The sequence below is a fragment of the Mercenaria mercenaria genome, chromosome 12 (assembly GCF_021730395.1).
Source record: "Mercenaria mercenaria strain notata chromosome 12, MADL_Memer_1, whole genome shotgun sequence".
Taxonomy (NCBI): Eukaryota; Metazoa; Mollusca; class Bivalvia; order Venerida; family Veneridae; genus Mercenaria; species Mercenaria mercenaria.
In genome coordinates, this window is record NC_069372.1 from 11,782,209 (window position 1) to 11,803,233 (window position 21,025).

The 21,025-nt window shown below is 32.0% G+C and overlaps 1 protein-coding gene across 4 annotated transcripts in view; it reads right to left on the bottom strand.

The window, feature by feature from the left end:
• Window positions 1-21,025, bottom strand: part of LOC123534136 (potassium channel subfamily K member 18-like) — a 151,122-nt gene that overhangs the window by 23,554 nt on the left and 106,543 nt on the right. The window contains exon 1 of one of the 4 annotated variants that reach the window (XM_053519209.1): window positions 17,316-17,340. The exons of 2 other annotated variants lie outside the window; for them this stretch is intronic. The gene's annotated coding sequence lies outside the window, so the exon portion shown is untranslated. Of the gene's footprint in view, window positions 1-15,794; window positions 15,820-17,315; window positions 17,341-21,025 lie in introns of those variants that run through there. One more of the 4 variants, XM_053519208.1, reaches the window with a different exon arrangement.

Here is a 21,025-nt window from a genome sequence, read left to right on the forward strand (position 1 = left end):
AACACGTATACAAAGTCTAGACAAAATTTCAAAATGATAAGCATGTCTTATAAAATAGTTTATGTCCTTCCATCTTAAACAGTCATAATAATTCTTACCGAAGAATTAAGTGTAAGGCTGTTATAGAAGTTTTTCTTACAGTGAGAATTTCAGGGTTTCTCTCGCCTCATAAAGTCTGTTGAGATTGAAATTTATTTATTTCTTTATAATGACACTAACAATTTCTAAGAAAACCCTTGTCTCTCTATGCTCGTCTCAGCAACTTAAAGTCAGAGATGAGAGGTACTGTGAATTGTTTTCAGAAAGTGCTATTTGAGAGGATTTTATGAGATATTTATTTCAAAGGACTCTAACGACTAATGCAAGTCTAGGGTTTCTCCTGTTCTAGCCCAGTACTATTAAAAGAATTTCTTTGAACGAAAGAAAAAGATTTACTACTGACTATACTTGCTCCTTCAGAAAGTCATGGCTATTCTCTTCAGATAAGATCAATATTGCTGATTAATATTGGCTCTTCAATTAAAGTTTTCTTACAATTATAAATTGTAAAATAACTTGATACACGTGTTCTAATCGGAGGCCTCCATAGTCGAGTGGTTAAGGTCGCTGACTTCGAATCATTTGCCCCTCACCGATGTAGGTTCGAGCCAGCCTCAATCGGGGCGTTAAATTAGTCATGTGAGGAAGCAATTCTGCTGGCTTACGGAAGGTCGGTGGTTCTTCCAATGTACCCGCCCGTGAGAAAATAATGCACGGAGGGGCACCTTGGGTCTTCCTCCACCATCAAAGCTGGAAAGTCGCCATATGACCTAAAATTGTGTCGGTGCGACGTTAAACCCAACAAAAAACAAACAAAAAAAATAACATGTTCTAATAAATTAAATACTGATGTACAGAAATACTGGATCGAAGGTATTTTCAGTACTATCAATTGTTAGTATTATTAATTAATTAATTAATTAATTAATTAATTTATAATATATATTATCAGAATACATTCATTTCACTACTCCTTAAAAGAAAAAAAGTTCAATTTTGAAAATTGAATATCCTGAAATTGTCCTGATGATAAAAACGTATGCACCTAATCGCACAACTCAGTGCAATGCCTTTCAATAACAGAACTATCTTTTTATTTTCTCTCTCTGCAATCAGTTGTTAAGAAATTAACTATCTCTACAAACGCTGGGGAAAAAGTTGAAAATTCTTTGCGTTGAATTGTCCCTCTTGTCTTATCGGAATATTTATTGACTCGCTATTTGTTAAAGCAAATATAAAAAACAATAACCTGTCAATGGAACAGGATGCTATCATTGATTTTATCCGATATAATTTGATATATCCAATTCATGTATTATTTACATTTGATTTAGGAGATATTTTATACTTTGAAATGTTTATCAAGAAAATTTAATTAATTGACATTTGATATATACATTGTATGTATTGAAAGATATTATTACTTTTAGATGAGGTCGAATGAAAATATAGAATGCTTATGACAAGAAACCAATATTTCATTCAGCAAATGCCCTTACCTTATCTGAAATTCTTTGCTTTTAGAAAGCGATTCCATGAATAATGACATCTTTTCACAGCTTAATTGCATTTTTGCTGAAAATCAACTAACACATTAGGAAATGCTGTTTACCATGCCATGTTTTAAACTATTGGTCTTTGGGACACCATATCTAAATTCTAACTTTAGCTTACAAGTATCAACTCTAACAGGTTAATTGTATTTAAATACAGTTTTAAATGATAACTGTCTCCCTATGCATATATGCTTTTGAAAACTAATTTTTCATTAGCCATAATGTCACATGTTTTTGAATATATTCTTACAATGTAATGGAACACATATCATTAAATTGAAAACGTCAAGTGATAAAATTGAATATTTACCGGTATGTGGTTGAACTGTCTAAACAGAAGAGACAAACTTGCTAAATAATGGCAAACATTTAACAAAAGGAATGATGCATAGGGAGTACACTTACTAGACAAACCTTATTAGCGCCCTCTGCAGGGACCACAATTATAGCCTAACTATGCAGTATTATTGTACATTTGTATCAGTCGTAGCATGTTCCGTTTGTTTTCATTTTATTATATGTTATTATTGTTTTAAGTTCTAAGCTTACAGCTGAACGTTGAAACTAATTAAACATTAGAAAACATAATACGAAAATGGTTAGATATTTGCAATTTGTAAACTCGGATTAACAAATAAAACATCACTATTAACAGTATTGTATTTCAAAGGAGTACTCTCTAACGATGATACGTCTGATTCTCTCGAATGAAGATTGCCTTCACCCCAATTTACAATTTAACAGTCCTAAAAGCTATTTTTCCATTTTTATACTGATCTTTAATCTAAAACATAATTTCCCCAAAATAATATCCATTTATCAGTACAAATTTGGTATATGTGATGCTTGATATTACATACAATAAAAGATAATAATCATTTAGCAGATTTTCTCTCAGACAAACAATTTCAGTCTGGTAAAACCTGACACAGATTGATTTCTGCAGATACAAAATGATATACAGCACAAGATTGTCGTTTTTTATCTAGACATTTATAACAGGTTTATCAAATGGTTAAGAAATGATTTAGTACTGCATCGATACTATTGGGGAAAATTGAACACGATAAACGGACGATTCCATGAACTCGTAATATTTCACATCTGACATTAAAATGCAATGCAAATTTTATTTAAAGTCGTTATATATACAATCTATATCTAATTTTGCTACGTATATTTACTTTTATATAATACTCTTACCACGACAACAATAATCTATATTTTCTGACAATGCATAAGCATCACTTCAGAAAAAAATCATTATCTGAAAAGAAGGAAATGTTTTAACAAACTTGTGGACACTCTTCAATGAACACAAACAATTGTATCCACTCCATTCTTGCTTTGATCTGTACCTAGGCCATGCGAATCAACCAACCGTAACGACACTGGTTTACAATAGTTGACTTATAGGCCCACTGGACCGGGTGTTAGAATATGTATCATGATATTAATGTATTTTGATTATGCGAAACACAATTCACTTTAATAAACTATACTCTATTCTATTCTATTCTATTCTATTCTTGTTGGATTTCTTAGTTAAACTATTTGTAAGTTGAACACATTCAAAACCAACTACATTCCACAATCAATTGCAATCAATGACTGTGTCTGTATAATTTGACATGATCAATTATATTTTATAATCACAATGTATTGAGATGTATAATTTTATAATCAAATAACTTAGATATTTTTTTATATTATCTGACAAGTGCGTACATTTGTATTGCAAATTTAAATCTGTATCAACTGAAGGTTTTTTTTTTATTTGAAATGATGACACGATTTCAGTTTACAATAAAGTGTTTTAATGAGAACTTTTTTCAAGCTTTATATTTAGTATGTTACATATGTCTAACTAATTTAATATAAAAAAGTACTCGCTTGTGTATTGTTCTGTGCCACGGCTTCATATGAGCCGTGCCATGAGAAAACCAACATAGTGGGTATGCGACCAGAATGGATCCAGACCAGCCTGCGCATCCGCGCAGTCTGGTCAGGCTCCATGCTGTTCGCTTTTAAAGCCTATTGGAATTGGAGAAACTGTTAGCGAACAGCATGGATCCTGACCAGACTGCGCGGATGCGCAGGCTGGTCTGGATCCATGCTGGTCGCATACCCACTATGTTGGTTTTCCCATGGCACGGCTCATATTGTTCTCAAATAGTCATGTGTAATTAACCTTCGGATAAATAAAACTTCTTGACGTAACTCATTTTTACCGTTTACATGAAAACTTTAACACTTTTCAGTGAATACAACATTTAGAATGACATATTTTTTTTCAGTATTATGTGTTTCAATTAGGCATTATTTTACATCGGTCAACAATACTTACAGCAGCAAACTCGTACAAAATGTAGACTTCTGATTACCTTACTATCCATTTTTTCTTGTTTTTAATTCATTATTATATCTTCCAAACAGAACCTGAAGTTACTTTACATGGTTACATGCATTACTTTAAAAGGATCTTCTGATAGATTTCATTAAATATCTTTTAAGGCTAATTATATCCATAGATATATATATAGTTATTATTTATGATTCTGTTCGAAAAGATTAACTGGTTCATTAAATTGTTAATAAAATGATGTAATGCATTTATTTACTTTTTTTTAGAAAATTAAAACTAATAAAATTAATGAATTTGTGCAACATGTTGATTTTAATGGAATATTTTATGATACCAGAGCAATATTGGGTTGTATTTATCAAAAAACGGGTGTCCTAAATTTTTATTTGCCATTATCTTATCAGATATCCCGTTCAAAACATGATTCTCCACAAATCTTGTGCCATTAATACAATAAGGTTGTACAAGAATCAATGAAAGATAATAATCATATCAGATTAATTTTGATATCAACGGATAACAATTGTAAATTGCAAATGTATTGTGGGTATCAGTTCTTATATAACGTTACGACATACATGATATTGAGAAATGTATAGGAGTAAAATGTCTATAAACTTTAACAAAAAAAAATAATTTTGTAAAATCCTTACTATATTAATGTAACTGATATAACTGATCATATCTCATTACTATGCTTGTTGTTGACTGGGCAATACTTTCCATTCCCTCAAACCGATGATTAATTTAATAAGTTATAGATATTATTATATTATATTAACGTTCTACCATAGATGTTCTACCATAGATCTTCCCGTAACTTGATAATTGAAACCTTTTAACTAAAATTAAAGTTGTCATGATGCAACTTGTTCAGACAACGTCAGTTTAGTAAATGTTGCAAAGAATTATTTAAGCTGCAAATGCATTTAGTGGTAGAGATAGTATTAAAAGTGACCCATTGCTATTTTAACAAAGGTATTGTATTCGATTTGTTATTTATATATGCGTTAAAGTATCCTACTGATCATTCCATAATATAAATGCAAAATGTATTTGTCGTCGGGAAAGGTGGTACTTTTAGATTCTGAAGGACATTTCTATTTGAAAAGTAAAAAGTAAAATGCTAAAAAATATCTAACAACAAACAACAAACGTACTTTACCTGTTTTTATATCAATTAAATACTAGGAATGTCACATTCTGATAAATCCAAATAAATATATGAATAGATCTATTATATAATTGAGTCACGAACTATGGCTCTACCAGCTGGAACGAATGGTATAGGAAGAAAACGGAAAATTATATATTTATTAGGAGTTGTTAATGAAATGATTTATGTTTTCCTACGTGATGACGAAAATGTGATGATGTTAATGATACACACGCAATAAAACTACTATCGTGACCTTATTAACGCCTTCTATAGGGAACATAATATACAGTTATTGCAATTACATGATTAGATCTATTGTTCGTTTATATCACATATATTAGACTATTGTCCATTACTTGCTTTTGTTTCTGAAGTTGCTTCATGAATAAAAAGTTATTGTTTAACTTTCTTTCTGTCAATATAAGAATGTTCTTGCATTTTTGTAAAGTTGCTACATCAGCAAACGTTTATGACGCCAAAAATTTATTCCAAATAAAACAATAATTCAATAAAGACAGAAGGTAAACCTAAGATTAGTAAGTAAACAATGGGCCAATTCGTTTCTCTCAACCCGGGACATGCCGGTCATGTGAACGGCAAGAAAAAATGTGGCTGTTTATTAATAAACGAACGCTTAGGCGTATGCCGGCCACGTGAGCTGTAAATAAACAAGAAGTATCCATAAAAAAGATACACGGCCGCATTAGTCAATGCACACTAAATGCTACGAAACGTACATGCGCTTTGCACTTTTACATACGATCGGGTATTTATAAAGCAAAACAAAATGTAGTTTTTAAAGTAAAATTGTCACGTTGTTTATGTAGAACATATTTTACAGAACACATATTTTACATCATAATTATATTACTCATAAACTAGGAAAATTTGACAAAAAATAAGACTAAAAAGTAGAGACCGAAATGTGTAGGTGGGGGGAAAATTGATTAAGGGATGAGTTGAACTCTGTCGCAGGGGATTCAGGTTTATGACGTTGTACAAGCTATATTGCAACGGATTATACTGTCTAACAATTCAGATCAGAGCATCAGCATACCCCTTAAGAAAATATTATCTATTCCATTCATCAATCAAAATGTATAGTTTTAATCAGCTGTTAAATGACCTTCACCCCAGATATAAAAATTAAGTAAAGATGAAATCCATACCAAAAGTAACAATTTATTATTTTTTCTGTTGTAGCTTGTTCCAAATAAGATAGCTAAATATTTCTTGCAGTATGTTTCTTCCTTTACTGGTATTAACCTAAATTTCCAAATGTCTACCCTATTTCATTTCGCGAAAATGTATGATTTGTCGCTTTGCCTTTCTCGCAAGATCGGCGCATATCGGTGAACGCCAGGTAGACCCGGGTAGTGCCGGGAAGACAAACGAACGCCTAGCCGCAAAAAAGAAACGAATTGGCCCAAATGAACCTGAAGAAAAGTATAGTTTAGCAATTAAGCAATATGTTCATAACGCATACTTAAGACACTATCTATCGCCAGTAGACTACTTTAGAATATTTGATAGTCTTGCTACCGTGTTAAATGCTCATTATGTAGGTAATATGAATATTTGATATGTCTAACAGGTAGAATTCTTAAACACATATCTAAGGGTAATATTTATCGCCAGTAGACAACCGTTAATACGTAATAGCCTGACTACCAGGTAATATGTTCATTATGTACATCTGAGTTTAATATATGTCACAAGCAGATGACTGTAGTGTACATTACGGAACTAGATGTGACATCGGCATATTTCGCCAACTGATTGTGTACATTACGGAATTCCTAAATGTCAAATCAGCATATTTCGCCCAACGGTGTAGTGATGTAATGTACATTAAAGAACTAGATGTGACGTCATTATATTCCGTCAACTTGTGACATCTTCATATTTCGGTCGCTGGTTTGGTTGTTAAGGACCTCATAGGTCCCAAGGCCATTCTCTGCGGTGGTACACTGAATTCATCAGCAAATGTGTCGATTTCTCACCATCGACACATATTGTTTCGTATCAGTCTATTAAAAATAACAACAGCCGCTCATGTTTGTTTGCTGAGACTCTAAAATGTTTTGTAAGGTAATTTAACACAGTTCAATGGTATTAAAAACTGAATGCATGTCGAGTTAAACGAGGACTGTAACAAAGTTTTGGTCAGGAGGCTTTACGGTGTCATTCTGCACGTTCACCAATGGCGTCTCAGATGAGTGAAAACTACGATATCCAGACTGCATCCTCCCATTAAGGTTGTTTTCTTCTAGATGTCGCTCAAGACGGGTGTAAGCTATGCTCTCAAGAGGCTATAAATTAATGGGGCACGTATGTGTAGATCTTAGGAGTATTGGGCTCTTAACAATGTTTGTTCAAAAGGGGTCTTAATTGTGCATTCTTAAACCCCTTTAGTACGTACCCTGAATCAATGCATGTTCATGCATTTAATGATGTTTTGTAAAGACTGGCAATAGTTCGAGACATATCTGTAAAAGCAGTATTAGTATCAAATCAAATTACTGGATTTGTTTCGAAGATTTTTATACAATATTTATTACCTCTTCTTGCGTTAAAGGGTTCAAAGCACGAGTGTTCGTTATATCATGGATGTCTAAGAACAAGGCTCAATGCTATTGTCTTCTGGAAAATGTTTGTTTACCTTTACACAAGTGTTTATGGTTACCGCTACATGCATTTACCTTTATCAGAGTAAAAATCAGTTAAAGGCTTTACAATTCCAATTTTAATAAAACAAAATGATATTTAGTATCACGGTGTTTTTGTTTTTATGAAAAACAACCACAAAACAATCGGCACTTATCAAATTACACAAGAATAGCCGGTTTATTGAATGATATACAACAACTATAATAATAAAGAAACGCTGTTCTTTTCGTCAATCTTGTCTCACGCACTTCCGTTTGAGTTGAGGGCGTTTATTTTTAAAGTACATGCACGAATTTAAATTTGGCCTACAAATATACACAAACAATGCCCGTAATATAAACATTGTTCAATGAATTTTCCTTTCTTTTATCTTCAAATAAGCGCCACATGCCGGATGAGTGTTTACATTATGATAAACAGGTTCCACATAATTCTCAATTACAAGGGGTGGATATAGATCAAGAAAAAATATCTGTTACTGTTATGATATAGACAAGCATACCATTCATGAAAAAAGATAAATGTTATATTTGTTTTCAGTTAATTGAAGAGTACTTCGATTTAACAGAAAAATAGTTCTGAATCAAACCTATAATAAGAGCGTTTTGACGCATAGAATGCAATCAAGCATGTAAACAGCAGACTCAGTTTGACTGAATCAATTTCAATGAAATGTACAGCACTGCTTATGCCCACAGCACTGGCACAGAATACTGAATGGACTCAGTGATGCTACGAAGTAAAATTCTATTTCTAAGTTATTAGAAGAAAAGCAGAAAAAGGGATCTAGCTATAATTGTTGGGGGGGGGGGGGGGGGGGGGGGGGGGGTATATATATATTATCATTACTGGCTCTTTATCTTTTTTAAAGAGAAAATATCATGATAATTGTAAAGTGCCGTCTAAGAAATGTATAAAAATTCAGATACAAGTTAGACCAAAACGCTTCGATGAACTCTTGTTGACCGAGCAAAATCACCACAGTATTGTCGCGCATCAAACTAATTCTTAAATTTAAATGATTATAGTATTAAAATAGGATGATAAACTCTTCCCGTTGATGATGGAAAAGATGCACTCGGCAATATACTATTGCAGCTACGCGTATAAGTATTTTCATAAACAATACATAACACCATCAGATACACGACTGTTGCATAGTTTGACAAATAACTTTAAAAGGCAGAGCTCAATTTCAGACATTTATGGAAGCTGTGTTATGCAATGTTATATATCCTAAACATCAGCTTTACAACGAATGAGACAGGTGTCATCTTCATTCACTTAATAGTGACGAACAGAAAAAAAATATATGTGCTTGTAAATCCTTCTATCCCGTTTTTTGTTTTCTTTTATCTTTGTTGGGTTTAACATCGCACCGACACAATTACAGGTCATATGGCGACTTTTCCAGCTTCTTTTGTGTTTTCATTTTGAGTTATCGTATAAATTCAAAGCGATATATTCACATTCACTACATGTATATATTTTGTATGAAGAAAAAAGCGTTTATTTTCGTATAAACAACACTTATTTATTTCCATGAGATTGTACGCGCAAACGTCATTCCTACATAGAATGTTTCAAGTTTCCACGTACATCAGACTGGAATATAATATTCTAACTTAAATATCTTTGAAAATATTATGTGTAAACATGTTACATCAATTTATTCAATGACACCAAGAGATTCTTGAGTTATGTATGTAATATTGCCGTGTGTGTTTTCTTGTTAATTATACATTTTCTTTTAACTTAAGACAATCTTTGAACTAAATGAAAAGACACATTCCCATTACAATCGGTGATTTTAACTCCTCATAAGATATATTGTATCACTGTATATGCAGCATGCATGTCGAGACTCGGACGTGTGGGTAAACGTTGACATTCTCATGCAAACAATACTTCCACCTCTCGTAATAATTGTCAAAGAGGCTTTCAGAGTGTCCTAACGCCTGTAAAGAACAGACTCATTTGTGTTAAGAAAACAACTATTATCAAGAGCGCATTATTTGCCAAAGCAAATATGAAAACAATAGCTTGTCAATGTTATTGATTATGTCTAACATGATTTGTTATGTCCCAGCCCTATATTACCTACATCTGTTTCTAGTATTTGAAAACCTGAGCAGCTCCATTGTTTATTTCGATCTGTAACTCAACATCAATTATATTAATGAAAGTTTTGTGTACACATTTTACCATCTTTCTTATGCAAATCATTTGGTATAATTTCATTTTTAACTGCCACGAAAATGATGACAACTTAATGAAAAGAAACCAATATTTCAATTAACAATGTCAGTAGTTTTAATTGCACAAGTCCTTCTTTACAAACTAAGATCTGCAAATAAAGTTATTGTATTTGAAATGATAGCATCCGTTTAGTTATTGATTCCGAAATTATTGATTCGTTCACAATATTCAATTTCCATATCAATAAAGCAACGCTATGTGGTAATATTTTCATTTATTATATACTATATAAATTCTGTAAAATTTCGGCTTGTATTTTACAAGTAAATATGAACAGGTAGAAAACATTTCCGTATTGTACCTTTTGTTTTGTATGTTGCTGGACCACTCATTAATATGCATGACCTGACACAGTTCTATAAATAGCGCACATAAAAACATCACTAAGTTCCATTTTCACATCGATAAACATTGAAGATTTCATTCAATAACAAAACAACAAACTAAAAGGTGGAGGTATATAATAAAAGGGTCATCATAACAGTATCTAGATCTGGGATTTTATATTCGGCTCTCGTGGATTTTGCAAGGTCGGATCACACTCGGCGCTTGCGCGCCTCGTCAGATCCATTCTGGCAAAAATCCGCTCGAGCCGAATACAGCATTCCAGATCGAGCTATTGTTAGAATAAACCTATTATATTTCACTTTGGGAGAATATACAACAACAATTCATACATTTGCATTCATCTCATCATCAAATACCCACGACTGACTGCTTCCTTTATATTGCCCCCGTCAGCCGTTGGATATTTGGCTAGCTTTCTGTCAGTTTACAGAATTAAAGTGCTTTGACATTCACAGTTCTTATTAACATTTTTATGTCTTGGAAAAGTCATGAGGCCATCATGGAATGTGTTTCAGCTTGCTTTTTACATCTCGAGTGGTTTTATAGGAGTAACGTAGCATACTGTCTGGCAATGTTTTATACATACAGCAAGTTAGACTTATAACGTAAGCAAAACTCAGATCTTTATCAATAGTTATTGTTAATATGACTAAACAGAAGAGACGACATTGCAAAATGATGGCAAACAGTTAATAATTGTAATGGTGCACGGGGAATACACCTACTAGAGTAACCTTATTAGCGCCCTCTAGAGGGATCACATACACAATCATTGCAATTATATGGTACAGTATTTTTGTACCAATGGGTGCGTTCGTATTTTCTACCAGCGACTTTATGCTAACGAAAGTAGCCTTAAATCAATATATGTATAGTAATTAGCAGCATTTGTAGCATACACAACAGTAATGCACTTAATTTTGGACTAGGTTTTAAATAAGAAAGACACAGTAAATATCATATTATAATAGAGGAGGAAAGTCCATGTGACTTTCAATACATCATATTTCGGTAATTAGCGATTTATAATTTGTATTGTTGCTTTGTTTAATAGCGATCTAATTAATGGACGTTTTGTGCACCCTTTTTCGTAGATATAATGAACGAAGTTTAATAGTTTTACGTTCGTCGAGTAAAGATGAAGCTGGCTGAACTAAAGGATGAGCAAACAGCAATTGAACAAAGCGTTTTTTCATCAATTTACGATCCACAAATGCCCGTATTTATTTGCGATAACAAGCTTTTAGTTTAGATTCTATTAAGTAAACGTTTATTCATATTTTTTATGATTTATTGTATTGTTTGCTGAAAAATAAAACAACAGATGAGCATGTAGTTTGTCGTTATTTGTATTTTGACAATATGTAACTTCTAAGAGCAAACAGTTGAATTTATTACACGTTCGAAGATAATGTTGTTTTTTTTCAGGACGTTATTTGTCGCTGAAAAGTGTTTGCTATTATTTTACTTGACTGTGTGCTGTACTTCCATATGACCTAATTATAGACTTCTTCAATTGTACAACTGATGACGTCAACTAAGAAATGTGTCTCTTGTCTGTCTTACCATGTTTTATCTTTTGTTTTTCTTTTGGACATCACGTATCAACTATTTAGTCATTTGATTATATCTTTGAACATAAAAGTCGTAAAAAATGCATAAATGTTATTTTTAAGTGTCACATTACAATTTATTCCGAATTCATTGTTTTTCTTTTAACTGAACTATTCATTGACAAATATGTCAGATATTAACCGATATTGGAATAAATGTTTTATGCATACAGCAAAGCAAACTGAATACGTTATTTGAGGTGTATTTAAAGTGCCTAAACAAATATAATATAATTACTGAATGATGGCATACATTTAAACTGAAACTGTTTCATTTGATTAAACGCCTATTTTTACGCAAAACATATTCAATGGCGTTTTACAAATACATAAAAATACGACAAAAATTAAGATATTTAATGACATATAACATAAATGAGCATAAATACCATTGTGAATAAACTATTTAGTAAGCATTAAAAAAAAATAAAAAATGATCAGACATCAGATAAGATTAATAAAATATTAGAATATTAAGATACAGTAAGACAGCTGTTTGTTATTAAGTAAAAAAAAGTGGGTTATTGCGACATGTTCAGAAGTTATTACAAACAACTGTATTTTGTATTTGTTATAATATAGTTCATTTTCGAATGTATTTACACAATAAAATCATCCAGTTCACGTTACTTCAGTTTCTTAAAAATTACAGTCACAGCCTCTAAAAGAGTACAAAGTAATCTCCAAAATAATGAGTTTTCAACTTCTTTTTGAAAACATCTATTGAGTCCGAGTTCCTTATTTCGAGAGGCAATTCATTCCAGAGTTTAGGTCCAACAGTACCAAAACTTCTGTCGCTGAACGTTTTGCGCTTGTTGAAAGGAACAACGAAACACCCAGTAACGGAGTTTAAGAATGGTATTCTTGCCTGTAATAAAGGAAAAGGGCGTTAGTGCCCTTTGGATATTTTGCTTTTATTTCATTAGACTAAGTGTACGATTAATGTTTTGAAAATGGTCAATGTTTACAATTTACGCATGGATATATACACCATCTTTACATTTTAAAACAAATTAAGAGAACTACAAAGACGCATCCCCCACACCTCCCGCGATTTCATTACATTAGTTTTAATATAGTTTATGTTTATGTTTACAACTTACGCATGGAACTTTAAACCACCTTTACACTAAATAATATATTAAGAAATTTACAGAGAGTAGATGGTAATAAAAACAACCTCGAATAAGACACGAAGGGTAATATTCATTAAAGTAACTTAAATGGTCTTTTATAATAAGTAGTCTCACAAACAGTCATACAGCAGATTTTCACTTGAGAAAATCATATCATCGTTATTGCGGTCGCTTTTCTATCACAACAACTCGTACATGTATTTTTTCATTATCGTGTCAACGTCCTAACTAATACACAATTGACTCGAAAATGAGTCCCACTAATCAGAAATTCAATAAAACTGGTATATTTGATACTTTATATATTATATAAATTACATACAATGAAATATGATAATAATAATACAGTAGATTTCCTCTCAGACAAACAACAAACAACAATTTTCTCTGAAAGCACACCCAGGCAGGGTTCGATGTCCGCAGCTATAACAGGTATAAACTGATATGATATTGATTATTATTATTTATGTTGGATTCTATGGTAATTGACTAGCTTAACAAAATGTTTAATGTTATGATACAGTACTGTACTTCAACTACTGTTTTACAAGTTTGCATGTACTCATATTCATAATGTTAGCACAATTATTCGCCATAACAAGACGACTGACATGTCGCATTTAAGCTCCAATCCCTTACCTTAAAGGTCAAGGTCAAACTTAAGGGTCAAAGGATAAAGTCATTTTTGTCCACTCTGTAACATATTCATGCAGGCATAGATATTTAAAAAACTACGCATGAACATTAAGCATTACTAGATGACGTGTTATATGAAAGACCTAGACCCTAGCTCAAACCAATGTCACGGTCACACTTAAAGGTTAGAGGTATAACTTATTTCTGCTTGTTCAGTCATAAATTGTGATGTTTTTTTCATACATATAGATGGATATTCATATAACTTGCACAAACATTCACTATAATAATACGATGTGTCAGTACAAGATTAAGTTTCCATAATATCAAAGGTCAAGATCATTCTTAGAGGTCAAAGTTGCTTTGCATTTTTCGTGACCGGGCTAAGGTTTTAATATATTAATACCTTAGTACAAACTTTCACGATTACAAAAAAGATGTAATATTAGATTGTTTAAAGGTGAAGTAAATATGCCATAATTATTTCTTTTTCAGTCCTTAACTTCAGTATATATGTTTTGTAGTCAATGTGCTACGGCATCAATATCCTTAGAATACATTTCTTTTAACCAACTAGGGAAGGTAGCTATATGTCATTTAGATACCGAGGGACACCTGACGTTCTTTTAATTCAAATTGGGCGGTGAACTGCCGTATTTTAAAAAAAATGCCCCAATAATGCTTATAGTGTTTCATACATTCTTAAATGATGAAACTATGAAGATAACAAAAATGTTAAGGAAAGTAATCCAGCTGAAATATAAAGTTCATTTCTGTATATATCAATTGCATGTAATAACAACGTTAAAACATGATCGTACCTGTGTAACAAGTCATTATTCCGCACTGAGTGTTAAATAACTGTGTTCAATGCAAACATCAACATAAGGCCGATTTGATTTATCTGTAGTAATCATTCACGCGACCCAACAGAAAGAACAAAATCGCTTAAATGCTGGCAAACATTTTTATTTGATGATAATCATGTATGAATAGAAACCACCGAATGACTTGACTGACGCTGTCCAGAGGGACCATATAGACAATTATAGAAAATTACTATCCTGTCCTGTGTTTTTATACTGTAGTACGTAAGTAGCAAAAACTATCATTTTTTTGGTTATAAGTCATGCAATCAAAGGACATTTGTTTAAAAAAGAACTCATGCTACTTGACATGACCATATGATTTCAATTGAAATTATTCTCACCATTCAAAAATTTTGTAAGGTGAAGACAATTCTTGAGTAAATAAGTAGAAAATATGACATTTTGAATATTTCATATTTCACGAAGCAATAAATGTCTTGTCTCGATTAAAATTCAGTAAATGACCATAAACATTAAAGTAATTATCAGTGATTGGAACCTGTAATTAACATTTAATTGAGTGGCACGAAATGAGAAAATAAATATTCTTCCAACTGTATTGCTATTTAAATGATATGTAGTGTGCTATCTACTAATCAATTTCAGTCATAGAACATTATTGTAAAGTTTGTTAATAAAGCTGGCTAAACTGAAAAAAAAAATAAAACCTGCAAATAGCTGCAACGAATGCTAATGCAATTTTCTATTGTGTTCATGGAATATCAGCCTGACAGTAAATTAGTTTATATCTAACATACAACAAAACCGTTTACTAATTAGAAATACTTTTAAACCAGAAAAGCAACACGAGAAATCAATTAAGGCTGCATTACTATGAGGATATAATAACAAATGGTGTATATAGCCTGACTGGCTACGACATGAATTTATGAAATTGCTTAGTCTTCTCATACCGAAAGAATTTCTATTCTGCTACAGGCATACATATATTGCCAAATGGATTATGTGTTTCAGCTAGTTTTTAAATATTTATACCGACGAATTACGTATGTCTGTCTATCGCTTGCATCATGACGAGACAAATCTGCCATTCTACATAGCGAACAATTATAAAGTAACTTTAAGCCAAGATTCTATAAATTTCTACTTTTTATTATGGTTGATTATAATGTAGAAAACTTACATCGTTATTGCACGGGTAAATATCCTATAACATACACGAAAAAGGCAGTAATACAGTTAGCTACGATTCAAACCAAATGTTTTCTTTCGTTTATTTGCAAAATCAGAATGTCCATCGACAGAATACAATACTGCAACACCATTTTTTTTTTAAAATTAACTAAGTAAACCAACAATGGTATTTAACCGCATTATATATTACATCGAGTCCCTTCTTATAAACTTCATGTGTTCATACTATTTCTACGAAGCAATGTATGTTTCCGATACTCAGAAATGTTATGCTGTAATAATATCCATGCGTTTTCTAAAATAACAATTGATATTCAAATCAGAAATGTCGACTTTAATCTTTGATTGGTTCTCCTGCATATTGAAAACTATAAGAAAAATAGAACTATATAAAAGAGATTTGGTTCCATTAAATCAACTCTAAAATAGATAATAAATAAATCATACTAATGTGACAGTTATCTAAATAGACCAGGCACAATATATCCCATTATATTGAAGTTAATATTTTGGTTTAAAAATGTTCTATCCTTTTATTCGATAATTTCTATCCTTTTATTCAATTATTGATATTTTAACGTGTTTTTGTACGTTTGATGAACTGGACGTAATGATGTTACAGCATGTATCCAGAAAACGTACAATGAAGCCTAACTGAAGGCAATTTAATTAATTTACTAACACATAAATTAATATTACAACAACACTGACAATTGATGAACTTCCAAAAAGTGTCTAAAAGTCAGCTTTTGCACGGTTAATCGTAAGCATATATCTCAAAATTAAACTACACGGACCTATGTATTTCATTTGACGATATAACAGAAAATACGTTTAGTGACGACTTTGAGAAACTTCATAAATGTAAACACTAAAGAAAAAAAAATGTCATCAAAAATTTAACCTTCCCACCGACTTCAAGTATCAAAATTTGCATGAGGTCAAAATTCCATATCAATTAAGAACAAAATCAAGCAAATGACCTTATCTTTTTTATTTGTCGGTCCTTAAGTATAGAAAATAAGGGATTAATCAAGTTCTACATTAGCACCACCTTAACAATTTATATAAGTCAATTACAAAAGTAATTAAGCTAACAGTCCGTTAGACATAATAATCTAAGATGTCTCCCTATGTGAGTGATTCAGCAGCTAGTCTTGCCGGAAGTCGGCGGTTCTAGTCAGTGCCCATGTATGCTTCAAATAATGCCAAGAGAGGCACATTGGTCTTACAAATCATTTCACAATTCCAACAAAACAAACGAACAAACAAACCTGTTAAGCTGCATTACTCACATGTACACAATCATAAAAAGAACACATTTAAAATATCCTTCAGTTGAATCAGTTGTCCATCCATTCGATAACGTAAAACATATTTGGCAAAAAATAAACTGAATATATTTACATTACTAAAATGACTTTTCTTTAATCAAATGATATTGCTTATATGAAAAGGTAATTCCACATAATATACTATTTACTTGAATAGAAAGTACAATTATACCAACTGGCCACATGTTGCTTACTCCTTTCTAAACCGAGTTAATTGCTTTTTATTTCTTTGGTCCTAATGAAGTGTTATCTGTTTAAAGACATGAAAACAAGTATTGTTCCAACGTTTACTTTTATAATTAGCCTTTTGAAAGGTATTAACGTCATCGATATTTATCGCGCTGAATCGAGATACGAAACATATGGTTTTTTTTATAAACAGTAAGTTGAATGAATACATGTTACAGCATTTGAGCTAGAGAGGCTGAATATCTCCATAATGGCAAATAAGACAATAAGACACATACAAAATGTGAAACGCGTAACAGAAAGGGGCTAAAATGTGTTTGACACCATTCTGAGTGAAACCCGTTCTGCTCATTTTCAACTTGTTTATAGTTGGTACCGGATATCATAATTAATTTGCCATTGTCTTAGTTACCTCTTTAATGAATTTATTCATCAAGGTGTTCTAATATAAAAAGAAATCGGTTTTCCTGACATCAATTTTGTGAGCACTTTTGCAAAAGCTACTAAGCGTAAATGAGAATGATGAATGTTTAATAAAAAAATCTATATACAATCAAACCTGTCTATAAAGACCACCCTTGGGAAAGCAAAAATGTGGTCTTTTTTTGGGAGGTTTAAATACACTGTAAATGTTACAATGGGAAACAAAACATGTGGTCTTTAGAGCCAGGTGGTCTCTGTTCAGATGTTGTCTTTAACACAGGTTTGACTGTAACCCAAAAATGCACATAAAATCATAACGCCTTCGAATATTTGGCACTTTTATATGGCGCATTGCAAAAGGAAACCTGTCTAATCTTGTCCTGCTCGTGATTTCTAGACTCGGAACTTAAGTAAGGTAACCGGGTCTGCAAATACACATATTTGAGCCATTCAAAATATTATATTGTCATAGACAATAGCTGTTTCCTGTGCCATAAATTTGTTATTTCAAGTACGCATGTGTTGAGCAAATTTGCCGGGGAATCGGAAATTAGAGGGGCCCATCCATGTGGTTCATAATTAGGTAGTGCAGTATAAATAAATGACATATGTATAGGTTCGTTTATATGAGGTTTACAGGACTGAGAGTAATGCTTAAACATGATGTAATACTAAAACAATACTACGGAAAACGATAACGGACTAAACACAAAATACAACTACGGAGGTCAATACAGGACATACATAACACTCATTAAACAGCATGAAGAACAGGCATGCATACTTGACCATGCAACATGTATATTTACATTCCTTAAAACCCTGTGATGTTTTTGTAAAAATATATACCTAAAAAAACAGATGACGGAACGCAAATGTTTCATGAAGATGTTGAATTTGTCGACAAGTAAAGCTACAATTAACACGTGAAAATGTTCCGTGTGATAAATTTGAATACTGGTCTTAAGTCTATTTCTTACAGCAATTCTAACAAAATGGAAGCAAACTTTGAAAACCAATCATAACAGGTGTACAAAATAGTGTGTTGTGGAAGGAAATAGATTGTTTTAATCAATTGGCGTTTAAAGGCAAATATGGTGTTTTTTTCATGAATACCGTACATACTAAGTGGAAAAAGATAATGTATGCCTAGGTACAGTTTTTTTTATTTCTTTGGTTTCGTCGCCAGTTTGAATATATTCCACATTTTCCATTTTGTTTGAATTGCGCAAGATTTATTATCAGATACATTTTACTATAAACACTTTTATCATCGTTTTATTTCTCTACTTACATAAATAACATGTTTTTATGACGAGGTTTATTCGGAGCTTGAATGAAACGCAATACATCGCTTGAATACAACATTGTCAGGATTCAAAACGCATCGCTAGATTGAAACACTGTAGGGATAACGCATGTTTTTCCGTGTTATAACATCTGCAGAATCCCGATGGATTCTGCAGATGTTATAACACGAAATAAACTTGCGCTAACGCTATTCTAGCATAAAACGCGTAAAAACTGATAAATGAATACATTGTCACTCAACGTCATTAAATTTCCACGAAATGCGCGGGAATGTCTGAGTTGTTTTTTTACGTTGACGTCATTTCGTTTTGAATTATCCGCTTTGGGGCCGTAATACGTTTACGCTTTGCCACGGAACGCGCATATATAAAAAGGTGTTATAACAGCACGCGAGCGCGAGAATCTCTCTGTTAACACACGTTTTCTCTCCTGTTAAAACACCCCCGAAAAGTGACAAGAACAGCAGTTTTATGCTAGAATACAGTTTTCAAAATGCATCGCTTTCGTGAAACACCGTCTGTAATGATATTATTTGTGGTAAAGTATAATATTTGGAAACTGAGTATTTAAATATTTTCTTAAAATACACAAAAATCAAGATTAATCGTGGATAGCTTCAAAGAAATCAAAACAATTACAAGTTAAATGAAGAATATATGAACTTGTGCACACATATTTTAACCCTTTCGAAATGTGCACATATTTCTATTATACAAATATAACTAGTTTTGATCTCTTAAGTCTCAAATGTCACTACATTGCCTTCATCATGGTATATTTTCACGTATTTGTTATGTTGGAAATGCCTAGTACGTTTTCATCATTTTAATATGATTAGTATCATTTAGGGAGCTGACAAATGAAACCGCATGGCATATAAAATGAAATGATCGACCGTTTGTATCTTTTCACCAAGGGCTATTTACTTTTATCTTTCCCGGTCTTGTTCCTGTTGAAATACTCATCATTTATTTACCACTGTCTTTATTGAATTGGAAGTTTAATTATTGTTCACCTCATCAGGCTATGGCATATATGATTGTGCTTCATAAATAATAAATAGAAAGAGTATTTGCATGCTTTGTGAATATGGAAACGATACTCCATTGAATGAACAACAACGGAAAACAAGTACAATTTATAGGTTTTACCATGAATCTTTTAGCCACTAGACAAAAAACATCATTTCAGCAAGAAAATTTACGCGTGGCCGATAAACCATGTATACGTGCAATATCCGTTACATGCTCTTTCAGTAAATTTTAATAACTTAAAGAATAACTGTTTTCTTTTGTATTTCCATGATAGTAATTATACATGCATGAAAAATACCCATATATACTAGTATTTAGGCGTAAAAAATTGTTTGTTTCCGGTATCCCGACCTACCCTAAATTTTTGGCCCGACCCTAAATGTTTTTTATGGCCTTGGAGAATATGTTTTTCAACATTAAAAAAAAAAGTTGCAAAATAGCACTTTCTATGCTATAAACATGGTCAGTGATGTTAGAAATCAACTTACTGATGCTCTTAAGGCATTTGTATTCATTTTTTGACACAAAAGTCTCACTTAATAAAAAAAAATTCAAAAAAAAAAAAAAAAAAAAAATTCCGACCTACCTACCCTAATTTTTTGAGCTTGTAACCGGAAACAAAGATATTTTTAGGCCTAATATGATAAATTGTAAATAGATAGTATCTAACGACATATTTTAGGCCAAAGCAATGTGTTTAATGTCTTAACATTTTATTGAATGAAGGTAGCAGTATATACAGTATCTGATGTATTGAGTTCAGGCCTAACTTTTCTCCAGAAAAAGGTAGTTATGTCGCTCAGTTTAAAAACTATACTAAAAAGAGCTTGATTAAATAAATGTACAGGTGAAGTTGTGAAAACACGTTAAATCCGCCACGGCCAAAATTGTCTACCTTTTGTCTTGTAGTAAATCTTTATTATACCGGT